This window comes from Lithobates pipiens, unplaced genomic scaffold (assembly GCF_037356315.1).
Source record: "Lithobates pipiens isolate NorthernLeopardFrog02 unplaced genomic scaffold, aLitPip1_a1.2 Scaffold_1, whole genome shotgun sequence".
In the NCBI taxonomy this organism is placed as follows: domain Eukaryota; kingdom Metazoa; phylum Chordata; class Amphibia; order Anura; family Ranidae; genus Lithobates; species Lithobates pipiens.
This window is the reverse complement of record NW_027507685.1, coordinates 202966989-202981841: the sequence shown is the minus strand read 5'-3', so window position 1 is coordinate 202981841 and position 14853 is coordinate 202966989. Positions and strand designations below refer to the sequence as shown.

Here is a 14853-nt window from a genome sequence, read left to right as displayed (position 1 = left end):
TCCGGCCCAAACTCGTACAGGACCCTTTTTTTGGTCCACAGCAGAATTGGATCGCATAGGTGTTCACACCATGCGATCCGATTCCTGTCCGAGTTTGCAGATCTCACTGCGATATGTGAACTGATCTGGGGGTGTCATTAACTTTTCACTGACACTCCCAGCAGTTCGCATAGGGCAGTGTGAACTGCCGCCGGGAGGCATGCGATGCGGGAGATTCGCAGCGTTCCCACATCGCAGCAGTGTGAACCCAGCCTAAGACTGGGATGCCATTAAAGTTGATGTGTGTGTAAAGGCAGGCGTCCCAATACTTTAACCCTGGGTTCACACTAGCGCGATGCGGGAACCAGCACAATTTCAGCACCGGTTCCCGCAGCGCTTCTCTCCCGCAGGCAGTTCACACTGCCTTGTGTGAACTGCTGTGGGTGTCATTAACAAAGTTAATAACACCCCCAGTTTAGTTCACAGATCGCAGTGCGAACTGTGAACTCGCACAGGAATCACATAGATGAGAACACGTATGCGATTCGATTCAAGTGCGCGAAAAAACAAGTCCCTGCACTATTTTCTGTGCGAATCCAATGCAAGTTCAGCCATACAACTGTGGCTGAACTCGCATTGCTCAGAGATCTCATGCTATTGGCAGCAGCAGTGTATATGTGGTGCGAATTTGATCTGGTTCAAAAAAAGGGTCCTGCGCGAGTTTAGCGAGGTGCGGATTCCAGCTCCATAGACTTCTATGGGACTGGGTTGAAATCGCAATCAGTGTCATCATTGCATATTTTTTTTTTTTTGCCTACATTTTATAGAAAATAAAATTGTAGATGTGACCATCCGTCCCGTCACAAATTCACATTGAAATCACATATGGCAAACAGAAATCGCAATGCAAGATTGAACTGTGTACCGCTTTAAATTCGCAGCGCATAAGTGTGAACCGAGGATAAGAAAAAATGTAATGAAGAATAGATTCCGGGGCCATTGAGTAGTGGATGTGAAAGGTTTCATTTTTGGAGAATAAGGATATTGCTTATTGTCACTTCAGTTAACATGGTTTCTCTACAAATGTCACATTGCCGTCCTTATGTATGTCTTTGTTTTTGCAATAGTCTCTTGCTGTCTGGTTATACTTCCACGTAGGTCTCTTGCTGTCTCGTGACACCCTCACAATGTATTTTTGTCTCTCTAGAACCTCCACCCCTCCTCTGGCGTCTGCTCTCCCTGCCTCCTCTGCTGTGGCTCTCCCCTCCTCCCATCTCTCCTCCCTCTCATTATCCGCACAGTTCCCCAGCAATCCCAGTGACGCAGGAATGAAAGAAGCAGCACCAGGATAACAGGACCAGCATCAGGACCAGCACCAGGACCATCATCAGGACCATCATCTGGCTGATAGCAGGATACAGCATCAGGACCGCCATCCACCTGATCAGGAGGAGAGGAGGACCAGGGCTCAGCATCAGGTGAATCAGGACCAAGGACAGCAGCCTGTGATAGAGCAAGGCCTGGGTGAGTCTGCCTCCATACCTCCCGGAGGAGAGGATGGCATCCAGAAGATGTATAGGGAATAGAACCAATATATTCATTTCATCTTGACCAACATATACATAACAGAACGTAGCCAATATGTATCACAGTATATAAAATATGTAACATGCCATAAAAAAAAAAAAAATACAAATAGCTGCATATGCTGTTAGATGAAGAAGAAAAGGCCTAGTAGTGAAATTTATAGAGAAGAAGGTAAAATGAATGGGAAACTGATAGGTAGGTGTACAGTGCAAAGAGAACAGCACAGTGATAAGTGGGTAGGTGCACAAAGGTAGATATACAGTCTCAGTATACCAAGAGATACACAGGTGTGTAAATATTGTAAAAAACATTTTTAAAAAAAGTGAGGAGGCATACACAAAGAGGGTGAGGCATAGGTAGGTAGGTAGGCATGGAGAGAGGCATTGTATCAATAGGATAAAGAAGGTATGCAGATTGCAGAGCGATCGATGTGTAAGTATATAGAGAACTAGGTATACAGAGAGGCAGATACAGATTTGTATGTAGATAGAAATAAAAAGAAAGATATGTGAATATGTATGTAGGGAGATAAGTGCTCACATGCATCTAGCAAGGTAGGTATTTAAAAGAATACATGGATAAGTATGTAATGAGGTAGGTACATGGAGGTATATCTAAAAAGGTATACAGTAAGGTAGGTAAACGGACAGATATACAAATAGATACAAAGAGAGTTAGGTATATAGAAGGGTACAAGACAAAGTATATAGAGTGGTAGGTATCCAGGGTGATAGGCAAACACGGGTACCTAGATAGGTAAGTGCACAAAAGCATTGATAGACAGGAGGAGCAAAAAAGGTATAGGGAAGGATACACAGATAAGTATATAGAGAGGTAAGTATACAGAGACATATACAAATAGTTATGTAGGGTAGTGGGTAAAAAGAGGAAATTAAGGGAAGCTATGTAGAAAGCTAGGTACCTGAAGGGATGTACAGATAGATATAGAGGGATCAATCGACAGGTATAGTAAGGCAGGAATACAGAGGGATATAGAGAGAGGTAGGTAGATGGGTATATACAGATAGATATGTAGAGATGGAGGTATAGAGGGACAGGGAACAATGGATAGGTATGGTAAGGTGGGTATATGCAGATAGATATGTAGAGAAAAAGGAATGCAGGGTATATACAGATAGATAAGTAGAAGGGATACAGGGTATATATACAGATAGGTATGTAGAGAGGTAGGTATACAGGGTATGTGCAGATAGATATGAAGAGTAGTAGGTGTAGAGAGGTAGATATAGAGGGATCAATGGATAGATATAGTAAGGTAGACATACAGAGGGGTATACAGAGAGGTAAGTATTGAGGGTATATACAGACAGATATGTATAGAGGTAGGTATACAGGGAATATACAGATATATATGTAGAAAGTTAGGTATAAAGGGTCTATACAGATAGGTATACAGCAATACAGGTTATATACAGATAGAAAGCTAGGTATGCATGGTATGTGCAGATAGATATGAAGAGTAGTAGTAGATGTAGAGGAATCAATGGAAGGTAGACATACTGATGGATATAGAGAGAAGGGTATGGAGAGTATATACAGACAGATATGCACAGAGGTAGGCATATAATGCATGTCCATATACAGACAGATATGTAAAGAGGTAGGTATACAGGATATGCACAGAAAGATAAATAGAGAGATTGATATGGAGGGTATACATAGGAATAAAGTGAGGTAGGTATAGAAAGTCATAAAATGTGTATATAGAGAGGTGAATATACAGGCTTTGAATGTAGATAGGTTAGGTATGCAGACGCTTAAACAGAGAGCTGTGTAGGGAGGAAAGTATACAAAAGCATATACGCATATGAATGTTTAAAAGTAAGTACAGAGAATAATATAGAGAGAGGAATGGTATATAAAAGGATACAAAAGGTGGTTATATAGAAGGTAGCATAGCTATAAATAAAACACTTCTAGATATAGAAAGGTGGACTGCAGTGAGTTAATATACAGAAGCCGGTATGAATATATAAATGTGAATATTTCAGTGTCATGTAGGAGAGATGAAGATACAGAGGGAATATAGGAGAGAATAGAGCCATCTGTATACAGTATGTATGTAAATGAACACCAGTCAGTGAAGGTGTAATATACTCCAGTGATTAACTGACTCCTCAAGACTCCATGATTAACATTATTACCATCCGATATAATGACTTCCATCTTCCAGGCCTCTTCCAGAATCCTCCCATACCCCTCCTCCCTCTCCTCTAATTCTCACATCTTTAGCTCTGTTCTTCTATCTTCTTGTGCTTTTTTTGCCTTAATCTTTGTGTTTTTTTATCTCTGTCCTGTACACCAGTTTTCTTTCTGTCAATCTGTCTCTTGTGTCCTGTGCATGACTCTTCATTCCCTCCCTGTCCTCCCCCCCTGTCTCTCCTCCTTTCTCCCTATCATTCTCTCTACCTCTCCCACTATCCTCCTGTGCCTCCACTACCTCTCTCTCCCTCTCTGTCCTTTTTCTCTCTTTCTTTCTTTCTCTTCTTACTATACCGTGTCTCTTTGCCTCCTGTCTTTCTATCTCCCTCTCTCCTTTCTTCTTATTATAATATCTCTCTATGCCTTGTCTCCCCCTTTTCCCCGTTCCTTTTTCTTATACTGTACTGTCTCATTGCCCAATCTCCTTTTTCTTTTCTCTTCTTACTATACTGTGTCTCTGCCTTCTCTCCTCTTTTTACTACACTATCTCTGTGACTTCTTCTCTTTTCTCCCTTTCTCTTTCTTCTTTATATATTGTTTATGTATGTCACCTCTCTTTCTTTCTTTCTTTCTTTCTTTCTTTCTTTCTTTCTTTCTCTTCTTTTACTACACTTTGTCCCTGTGCCTTCCTTCCTCCTCCCCCCCCTCTTACTATGCTGTGTCTGTACTATCTCTCCTTATCTCTCCCTTTTATATTTTTACTATACATCCTTTCTGCCCCTTCTCCTTCTTTCTTTTACTCTCTCTCTCTCTTCTTTCTATATTGTGCCTCTGCCTGTTCTCCTCCTTTCTCATTATCCCCCTTCCCTCTATAATCTATATTGTCTCCTGGGCCCTTCTTTTAATTCTATACGGTATCTCTGTGTCTCCTCTCCACCTTTTTCCTTCTCTCACTTCTTTGACTATATTGTGTCCCTGTGCCTTCTCTCCTCCTTTCTCTTGTTCTCTTTCTTTCTTCCATGCTGTGCAATCCCCCCCCCATACACACACTTTGTTTTATAGTGTGTCTGCCCGCTCTCATTCTTTCTTCTTCTCTCTCTTCCCCCAATACTTTTTCTCTGCACCCCCCCCCCCCTTTTTTTAATTTATTTTTATGTTTCTATACCGTGTCTCTCCTCCTTTCCTTCTCTCACATTTTTTCTTTATATACTGTCTGTGCCTTCTTTCTTTCTTTCTTTTCCCTATAATTTTGTTACTATTCTGTGTCTCCTCTCATCTCTTCGTCCTCTTTTATTATACTGTGTCTGTACAATCTCTTCTCCTTTCCTCCTCTCTCTCTGTTTTCTGTACAGTGTCTCTGCTGGCTCTCCTTCTTTCTCCCTCTTTCTCTCCCCTCTCCCACTCATTGTCCTGCTTTCACCCTTACTTATCTCTGTCATTATTTCCTCTGTCCCTTTCCTTTCCTCTTCCCTTTCCTTCCTTTCTCCCTTCCTTTCCTCCCCCCCCCCCTCTTTTCTTCCCTCTCTCTGTTTTCTGTACAGTGTCTCTGCTGTCTCTCCCCCTTCTATCCCTCTTTTCCTCCCCTTACTATCATGTGCCCTCTCCCCTGTCCCTCTGGTTGTCCTGCTTTCACCCTTTATTATCTCTGTCCCTTTACTTCCCTCTGTACCTTTCCTTCCCTCTGTCCCTTTCCTTCCCTCTGTCCCTTTCCTTCCTTCCTTCCTTCCTTCCTTCCTTCCTTCCTTCCTTCCTTCCTTCCTTCCCTTCCTTCCTTTCCTTCCTTCCTTTCCTTCCTTCCCTTCCCTTCCTTCCCTTCCCTTCCCTTCCCTTCCCTTCCTTTCCTTCCTTCCTTTCCTTCCTTTCCTTCCTTCCCTTCCCTTCCCTTCCCTTCCCTTCCCTTCCTTCCTTTCTTTTTTCCTTCCTTCCCAATTTCTATCCCTATCCTCTCTCTGTTCTCTACCCCGTCACCCTAATGTATAATTTGGTCTGTTCCAAAATACATGTTACTCTATTCTCAGATACCAGTGTCAGATTCCCTTCAGTAATGTGATTGTATATAGATCATGTCACTCAGATATTTTCATTTCTCCCTTTTTCTATTCCATTGCTCATCTTGTTTTTAACCCCTTATCTTCACCCTTAGGTATCCTCTCTTATCTTACTTTTTTTATTTTTTCCACGTTATTTAATGCCCTGGCTCTACGTTTTTCTTTTTCCAACAAGAGAAAAGAGTCCCCATTTCTCGTCCACCCCACACACATCTCCTTGCATCTAAATCTCCTCTTTTCTCTGCCCCGCTAGCCCTGGCTCTATGCCTGGGGACATTTCCAGACACCGCCATCCATGGAATAATCTAGCAGCCTGAGAAGAGTCGGTGACGGGCCCTGGCTGGCTCTGTCCCACCTCTCTGACTGTGGAGAGAAGCTTTGTCTGTCTCCTACAATCACCATCTTGTGTTCACATTGATTGCATTGCAAGCTGCAGAGTTCTGTGTGCTGGCTGCAGACTGAATGTGGGTGAATGGCCATCACATCGGGATTATTCCATGGAGGGGAATGTCAGTGAAAGACAAGGGGCTTTGTATTGTGGGAAATAATCTTCACAGTATTGTCACTATGAGAAACACAAGTCCCTACTCTTTTATGTTCATAGAATACTGGTAACGCAACAATATAACGCCTCTGAAGGGTCTTATAGTACTGATTCTGGACTGGGATGTAAATACTTATCCTCAATGTGTCCAATTCTAATCATACTGGTCTGTATAGAGAGGTCCTATTCTAATCATACTGGTCTGTATAGAAAGGTCATATTCTAATCATACTGGTCTGTATAGAAAGGTCCTATTCTAATCATACTGGTCTGTATAGAAAGGTCATATTCTAATCATACTGGTCTGTATAGAAAGGTCATATTCTAATCATATTGGTCTATACAGAGAGGTCTTATTCTAATTCTACTGGTCCATAAAGACAGGTTCTATTCTAATCATACTGGTCTGTATAGAGAGGTCCTATTCTGATCATACTGGTCTATATAGAGAGGTCCTATTCTAATTCTACTGGTCCATACAGAGATTTCCTACTCGAATCATACTGGTCCATACAGAGAGGTCCTATTCTAATCATACTGGTCTGTATAGAGATATCCTATTCTAATTATACTGGTCTGCACAGAGAGGTCCTATTCTAATTTGTACAGAGATATCCTATTCTAATTTTACTGGTCTGTACAGGGAGCTCCCATTCTAATCATACTGGTCTGTACAGAGATATCCTATTCTAATTATACTGGTCTATACAGAGAGGTCCTATTCTAATCATACCGGCCTGTACAAAGAGGTCCTATTCTAATCATACTGGTCTGTACAGAGATATCCTATTCTAATAATACTGGTCTGTACAGAGAGGTCCTATTCTAAACATACTGGTCTGTACAGAGATATCCTATTCTAATAATACTGGTCTGTACAGAGAGGTCCTATTCTAATCATATCGGTCTGTACAAAGAGGTCCTATTCTAATCATACTGATTTCTACAGAAAGGTCCTATTCCAATCATACTGGTCTGCACAGAGAGGTCCAATTCTAATTATTCTGGTCCATACAGAGATGCTACAAATGGCGTCAGTAAACTGGCCTTTTGTTTGGAGACCCCTGGTCTATGGGCTGCCTTAGATTAGTTAGAAATAGACTTGTCTGGGAGGGTACTTTATTCTACCCCGTCTAGTGGTGACTGTTGCTAAAAAAAAATTGGTCATTGCTCGGTTGATCGGTGAACAAACCTCCCCCACCCATCGCTCCCCCATCCTCTTGCCCATCAGCCCTGCACTTACCCCATCCAGGCAGGCAGCTTTGTCGGCTTCCCCTGCATCTCGTCCTCGGTGCCTCCCCCTGCTCCCAGACAATACGGTGGCTTCTCCTCTCGGCCAATTGGGTTTTAAGACAAGCTTCCTTATTGGCCAGTGTGGGCTAAGGGCACAGTGCCAATTAGAGCCCCAGACTCTAATCACGTAAAAAACAAACAAAAAAAAAACAATTTAGACACGCACAAAGCAGCTGAATAACACTTGTGTGTGTATATACTGAACAATGTAAAAGGGGAGAATGGTAACCATCAATTTAAAACTATCATGGGAAATGCAAATTTGGTGGTGTGGTTAGGGGTAGTATACCAAGTGCCAAATACAAATCCCCCCACTGAACCCTACTAGGCAGATAAGGGGACCTGTCAAATTTGGTTTTAATTTTAAACAAAAGCAGTGCTGTCATTGAATACATTTGCAATTATTTATGTTGGGTCAAGGTCCCACTGGGAAAGATATATAATTAAATAAATAAAAAAACAACTTTAAAATACAGATCAGCAGGGTTTTCAAAGAATAGGTGCAGGAACTCCCCCTTTCTGAGTCACCCCATTTCTCTGCCCCTACCCAACTTTGAGGACCATTCCTTGGTTCCACCCCCTGCCCCCCTCCCCCCCTCCCATTACTCTATAAAGAATACAGAACCAAGTATCATTTTATGGTGCCAATTTATATTGAACTTGTTAAAGGTAACAAGGAAAACAGTAAAAAAGATCCCCTGCAGCCAGTAACAATATAACCTTCAGCAACAATATAACCCCCCAACGACAATGGACCACCTGCAGCAAAATATCCCCCAGCAACATTAGACCTCTGGCAGGAACAACAGATCTCCCTACAGCTGGTAACAATAGACCATTACCTTAACCATAGATCTCTCCCAGGAACAACTGACCCCCTAGCAACATAAGACCCAACCTCAGCGACAATAGGTGCCCCACCAGTAACAATTGACTTTTACAGCAACAATAGACACCCTGTGCAAAAATAGATCCCCTCTAGTTACAATAGATTCCCAAGCAAGTGGCACCAGTAGACCCCTGAGCACACCCCAGCACCCCTTGCATACATTCAGTGCTGGAGGTGCTGGAACTGCGGTCTCCCCACGTTACTGCTAAAAAAAAAAAAAAGCCCTGCAGGTCAGAATAAAGCTACTGAAATATGGAACTGGTAGCCATACACCTCTGATCAATGAGCCACAGAAAGCCTAATATTGTAATAGTGTTTGTTTGTACTGGGATTGTGTGACTGGTCTGCAGCTTGCTTTATTTTCATTATACTGGTCTGTACTGGGATTGTGTGACTGGTCTGCAGCTTGCTTTATTTTCATTATACTGGTCTGTACTGGGATTGTGTGACTGATCCACAGAGTGCCTTATTGTAATGATACTACTCTGTTCTGGGATTGTGTAACTGATCCATAGAGTTCCTTATATTTTGATGTGTTTGCGAACAGAATTTTTATCAATCTTGGATGCCCAGACCAAGGTTAGCAGCATCACCATGCGTCAGTAAACTTCACAATAACTCCATGACTCATTTTTCTGTTTGACGTGAAATTCTCAGGCTGACAACTAGGAACACACACAGTTCTACTTTCCAAATTCTCTGCTGCAAGGTTACGTAAAGTTCTCATGGCAAGGGGAAGTTTTTTTTATGGAAGCATATTGCATTCACAAAGGGGTTAATAATACCAGCAGTCTCTACTGAAATGGTGCTTCTGATTCATAAGTGCCTTATGGTAATAATACTGGTATGCACTGGGATGGTTTTACTAATTCATAGAGTGCCTTATGGTAATAATACTGGTCTGTACTGGGATGGTTTTACTGATTCATAGAGTGCCTTATTATAATAATACTTATCTGTACTGGGATGGTGCTTCTGATCCGCAGAGTGCATTATTGTGTAATAATACCGGTCTCTGCTGAAATGGTGCTTCTGATCCACAGAGTGCATTATTGTGTAATAATACCGGTCTCTGCTGAAATGGTGCTTCTGATCCACAGTGTGCCTTATTATAATAATACTGGCCTGTACTGGGAAGGTGTGACTGAACCATAGAGTGCCTTATTGTGTAATAATACTAGTCTGTACTGGGATGTTTTAACTGATGTTTTAACTGATTCATAGAGTGCCTTATTGAAATGATACTGATCCCTATTGGGATGGTGTGACTGATCCACAGAGTGCCTTGTTGCAATGATACTGGTCATTGGTGTGCGCAGCCTATTGCATTATTGTGTACAATAATAATGTATTGTGAACCCCAGAGCACAAACACGCATGTATATGAGCAGAGCAGTGGACGGTGTCAGTAGGTGTCAGTAGGTGTCAGTAGGGCAGTGGACAGTGTCAGTAGTTTTATTATTTTTTACAATATTATTTTGTATTATTTTCATTTTAGGAGGCCTGTTATGGGGCTTTGGTGAAATTTCAAGGGTCTAAACAGACCCCTAGTGTCTCACTTTTGAGACAGAGAAGTTTACTATGCTTCAGTTAAGAATGAAGACCAGAGCGATCGGTACAGATTACTCACTGTGTTCATTCAGAAAATGAAGGCTGGCTAATTACATTTTTACCAGTCCCTTCCCTGCTCCTGAGAGGAGAGGACGGAAGCTGGCAACACTGCATGGGGGGGGGGGGGGGGTGCAGGGGGAATCAGCACAACCACAATTCAGGCACAACTGGCACATTCTGTGCGCACGCCTATGATACTTGTCGTTATTGGGGTGGTGTGACTGATTATAATAATACTGGTCTCTACTTGGATGATGTGCCTGATCCATAGAGTCCTTTATTGTAATAAAATGGGTCTATACTGGTATTATGTGACTGATCCACAAATCGTCTTAATTGTAATAATACTGGTTTGTAATAATTCTGGTCTTTACAGGGATGGTTTAACTGATCCACAAAGGGCCATACTGTAGTAATACTAGGGTTGCCACTTTTTCTTCACGTCAAACCCGAACACTTTAGCGGTACACAGCTATTTAAAAAATTTTTATAGTATAAACTTTACATATATTTTGCTGTAAGTGAGAACTCTGGGGACTCTAACATAAGGGATGCTCTGGGAACCCTGAGAACTCTGATGTATGGAGAGGATTCTGATGTAAGGGGAAATACTGTGGCCTCTGGTCTAAAGGGGAACTCTGATGTAAGGGGTACTCTGAGAACCCTGAATTACCTTAGTGTACTCACTCAGAGGCAGGAGAGAGAAGGAGGGAGACTTCAGTCACAGACAGGGATGGATGGTGAGCTCACTCACCCCTTGGCGGTCAGCACCTCTCATCCAGATGCATCTGGAAGCCATAGTCCGGTCTGGTCTGAATAATGTGTCCGGGTTTCTGTCAGTCTGAGACCTGGACGCATGATTCCAAACCCGAACTGTCCGGGTGAATCCTGGACAGGTGGCAACCCTAAGTAATACTGGTCTGTACTGTGATTTTGTGCCTAATCCACAGAGTGCCTTTTGGTAATAATACTGGTCTGTACTGGGTTTGTGTGAGTGATCCACAGAGTGCCTTATTGTGATAACTGGTCTGTATTGGGATTATGACTGATCGACAGAGTGCCTTTTTGCAATGATACTGGTTTGTACTGGGTTGGTGTGTCTGATCCATAGAGGGCCTTACTGTAATAATACTGGTATGTACTGGGATAGTGTGACTGATTCATGGAGCACCTTATTGTAATGATAATGGTATATACTGGGATGGTGTGACAGAGCCATAGAATACCTTATTGTGATGATACTGATCTGTACTGGGATGGTGTGTCTGATCGATAGAATGCCTTATTGTAATAATAATGGACTGTACTGGGATGGTGTGACTGATTCATAGAGTGCCTTATTGTAATGATAATGGTATGTACTGGGATGGTGTGTCTGATCCATAGAGTGCCTTATTATAATACTGGTCTGTACTGGGATGGTGTGACTGATCCATAGAGTGCCTTATTATAATACTGGTCTGTACTGGGATGGTGTGACTGATCCATAGAGTGCCTTATGGTAATAATACTGGACTGTACTGGGATGGTGTAACTGATCCATGGGATCCCTTACTGTAGTAACACTTACGTGTACTGGGGTTGTGTTAATGAACTAGATAACTGGTCTGTATTGGGATTGTGACTAATACACAGAGTGCCTTACTGTAACAAAACTGGTCTGTATTGGGATAGTGTGACTGATCCACAGAGTGCCTTATAGTAATAATTCTGGTCTGTACTGGGATATGGTGTAACTAATTTACAGAAGACCTTACTGTAGATATACTGGTCTGTACTGGGATTGTGTGAATTATTGTAATAATAATCGTCTGTATTGGAATTGTGTGAATGATCCATTGAGTGCCTTATGGTAATAATACTGGTCTGTACTGGGATTGTGTCATTGGAATATTTTGTGTTGCATAAAAAGCAATGTATCCATATGCAGACTAATTTAATATGAAAGTACCAAGCTCAGTAATCTATAGCAGCCAATCACATATGAGGTTATTGTTGTCAAATGACAAAAAAAGACAGATGTTGATTGGTTCCTACACTTTACACATTTTCATTTCAATTTGAGCCATTATACATAATAAATCTGAAAGTGTCCTACCATTTTCAGAAAGGAATTGGCAGCACAAGGAGACAATTATTATAATCCTCTGGGATAACTTAACCTTCAGACAGTGACGGGACCTTCATCAAGGCCTTATGTACTCAGCAAGAACTTAGACCCAGGGCCGTCTTTAAGGCAGGGCAAAAGGGGCAGCTGCCCTGGGCCCTGTCATTGTTGTGGAGCCCAAAGCAGCTGCCTCATACTTGCCAACTATCCCAGTTTACATTCCCTTGTCCCTTGAGGTTGTAGTCCTGTGCTGTGTCCTGTTAGCTGCTGCCCAGCTCTGACCTATTGTTGTGTACAGATGACTCACCCACGGGCCCTGTGTTTACATGAAAATAACCGACATTCATATGTAAATAGCAGTGACATGCATATGTAATTAGCTAAGGCCAATGGCATTGATATGTAAATACGGCAGCATTCATATGTATATCATGCCCCCCTGCAGTGAGGAGATGATGTGCTGTGACCTATAGCAACCAGTGAACAGTATTACTGTACAGTAATCTCTAGCAGCCAATCAACAAGCAGAAATAATGTGCTGTAACCTCTAGCAACTAATCAGTGAGCCTTAAGGAGTGCTGTAACCTCTAGCAACCAGTCAGTAAGCAGTAATGATATGTTGTAACCTCTGGCAACTAATCGCAATCGCTGACTGATCTGATACAGTTAAATGATTTTAAGTCTAGCTGCTATTTATTGTATGTCTCAGAGAAGGTGGAGAGTGAAATTGCATGGGGGGAGAGGGGCCCTAAGAAAATTTTTGCTCAGGGCCCAATCAATATTAAAGACGGCCCTGCTTAGACCCCATACACACTATTAGATTTTCTGCAGATTTTTCATCTTCAGATTTACCAAACCATATAATAAACCTTAAGAGTTTAAATTTGTATGCAATCAGGCAGGCCCTTGCACTACATGGTTTTGGTAAATCTGAAGACAAAAATCTGCAGAAAATCTAATAGAGTGTATGGGGCTTAGGACTGTGCGTTGGTGTTACACATTATTGATGACACTGCCAGGAACATTCACAGCCATGACCACTCTGCTGAAGATATTGGTGCTGTCCTATTTTGCAACCATATTTTTTTTTTTTAAATATGGATCGCTACACAAATTTTCGTATCATCCTTGAGCAGGGGTCCTGCTAATCTATATTGTTACAATTTTAGTATATGTGCTGCCGAAGCAAACACTTTTTGCAACCGCAGTAACCTGACAACTGAATTATTTACAACCCAAAGAGTGGCTTACTTCAGAAGAACTGGTCCGTACTGAGATTGTGTTATTAATCCTAATTATATTATATAACTGGTGCTTACTGGATGAATATTAACCATTATATTTTATATCAGGACTGTATGAATAAACTGTAGTGCTGTTATGATGTTGGCCTTTACTAAGGTTCTATGATTGAAGCACAGATTCCATTCTTGCAAAGGGTCTGTGTCATTTGGGCTTTGGGCTGGTGTCAATGGCACCACTTTGAGAAGCTTCAGAGATCATTCAGCATTCATTGACAGTTGTATTTAACCTGCACTTAACCTTGTTCTAACCCACAGTTGACATGCTTCAAGTGGGTTTTGTAATCCTATAGCCCTTGTATGGAAATGCAAATCTAGCTGAAGCAAACAAAAGCCCAAGTCAACACAGGCAGTAAAAATACTGCTCTTCAATGAGATTGTATGACCTAACCACCGGGCGTCCTATCATAACCACACTGGTCTGTAATGGGATTGTAGAAATAGCCAGCAAAGGGATTTTATATCACTGATTTGTACATAAGTTGTATGATTTTATGTTTTTAAAATGTGCTAAAGAAATGACATTCCAAAGATGAATGAGGTAGGTACAATCTGTAAAAAATCCATAGTAGAAAAGATAAGCCTGACACTCTTGGTTTAGCCATTGTAACGTCATCAAAATGAGTCTCTTACCGAAGTTTTATGTATCTCTTTCTGACATTACCCATCTCCATTCCCTCTTGGCATTGCCTTCTGACACTGCCTAAATGTTATGGCAGAGTAGCTGTCCCAGATGCATTTAAATACTACCAAGCTGCCCACTTTGGCAGACTAATCAACTAGTGTAGACATGGAGATCTTAATCTTTGGACGGCCATTGAGCAACAGTTCAGCCCCGTATCCTGAGCTTTCTTCCACTCAGTCACCGCTGTTCCCCATTTTGGGAAACCCTAGCTTCCCTCCAGGCACTGCTCTGGCCCATTGCGTTGCCTTCTCGAGAAGGGCTTTCAGGCTTCTCATTTTCTGACCTCTGATACCTGGCCCACGGTGTCCACATTGACACAGCCAGGTAGTCGGTATGGGTTAAATTTCTGGCAGACGTTACAGCTAGGTCACTACTTTAGAACCCTAGGACCACGGCAAACTATGAAATGTCAACGGACAAAGTTTGAATCATATTGCGAGGTCAAGGACCCTCTTCCCCATACCCTCACTAAGATATATGCCTTGATAATCTCCCCCCCCCCCCCCCCAGATGATTTTATTTTGCCGGACCTCAGCAAATGGGAAAGGGATCTTAATAAAAACTTCACATCTGTCCATCATCAGGACATTATCCACCTTTCCCTGAAATCATCCATATGCACGCATACTCAGGAATCCAATTACAA

The 14853-nt window shown here is 42.0% G+C and overlaps 1 protein-coding gene and 1 non-coding gene across 4 annotated transcripts in view; one reads left to right on the top strand and one right to left on the bottom strand.

Annotated features, from left to right (window-relative positions):
* Nucleotides 1–1249: 1249 nt before the first annotated feature.
* Nucleotides 1250–14853, top strand: part of CLIP3 (CAP-Gly domain containing linker protein 3) — a 68817-nt gene continuing 55213 nt past the window's right edge. The window contains exon 1 of one of the 3 annotated variants that reach the window (XR_013274403.1): nucleotides 1250–1503. The gene's annotated coding sequence lies outside the window, so the exon portion shown is untranslated. The remainder of the gene's footprint in view (nucleotides 1504–14853) is intronic. The other 2 variants (XM_077480451.1, XM_077480442.1) reach the window with 2 other exon arrangements.
* On the bottom strand, nucleotides 13313–13414 carry LOC143989635 (U6 spliceosomal RNA). Its single transcript, XR_013277053.1, has one exon. It is a non-coding gene; the product is annotated as a U6 spliceosomal RNA (small nuclear RNA).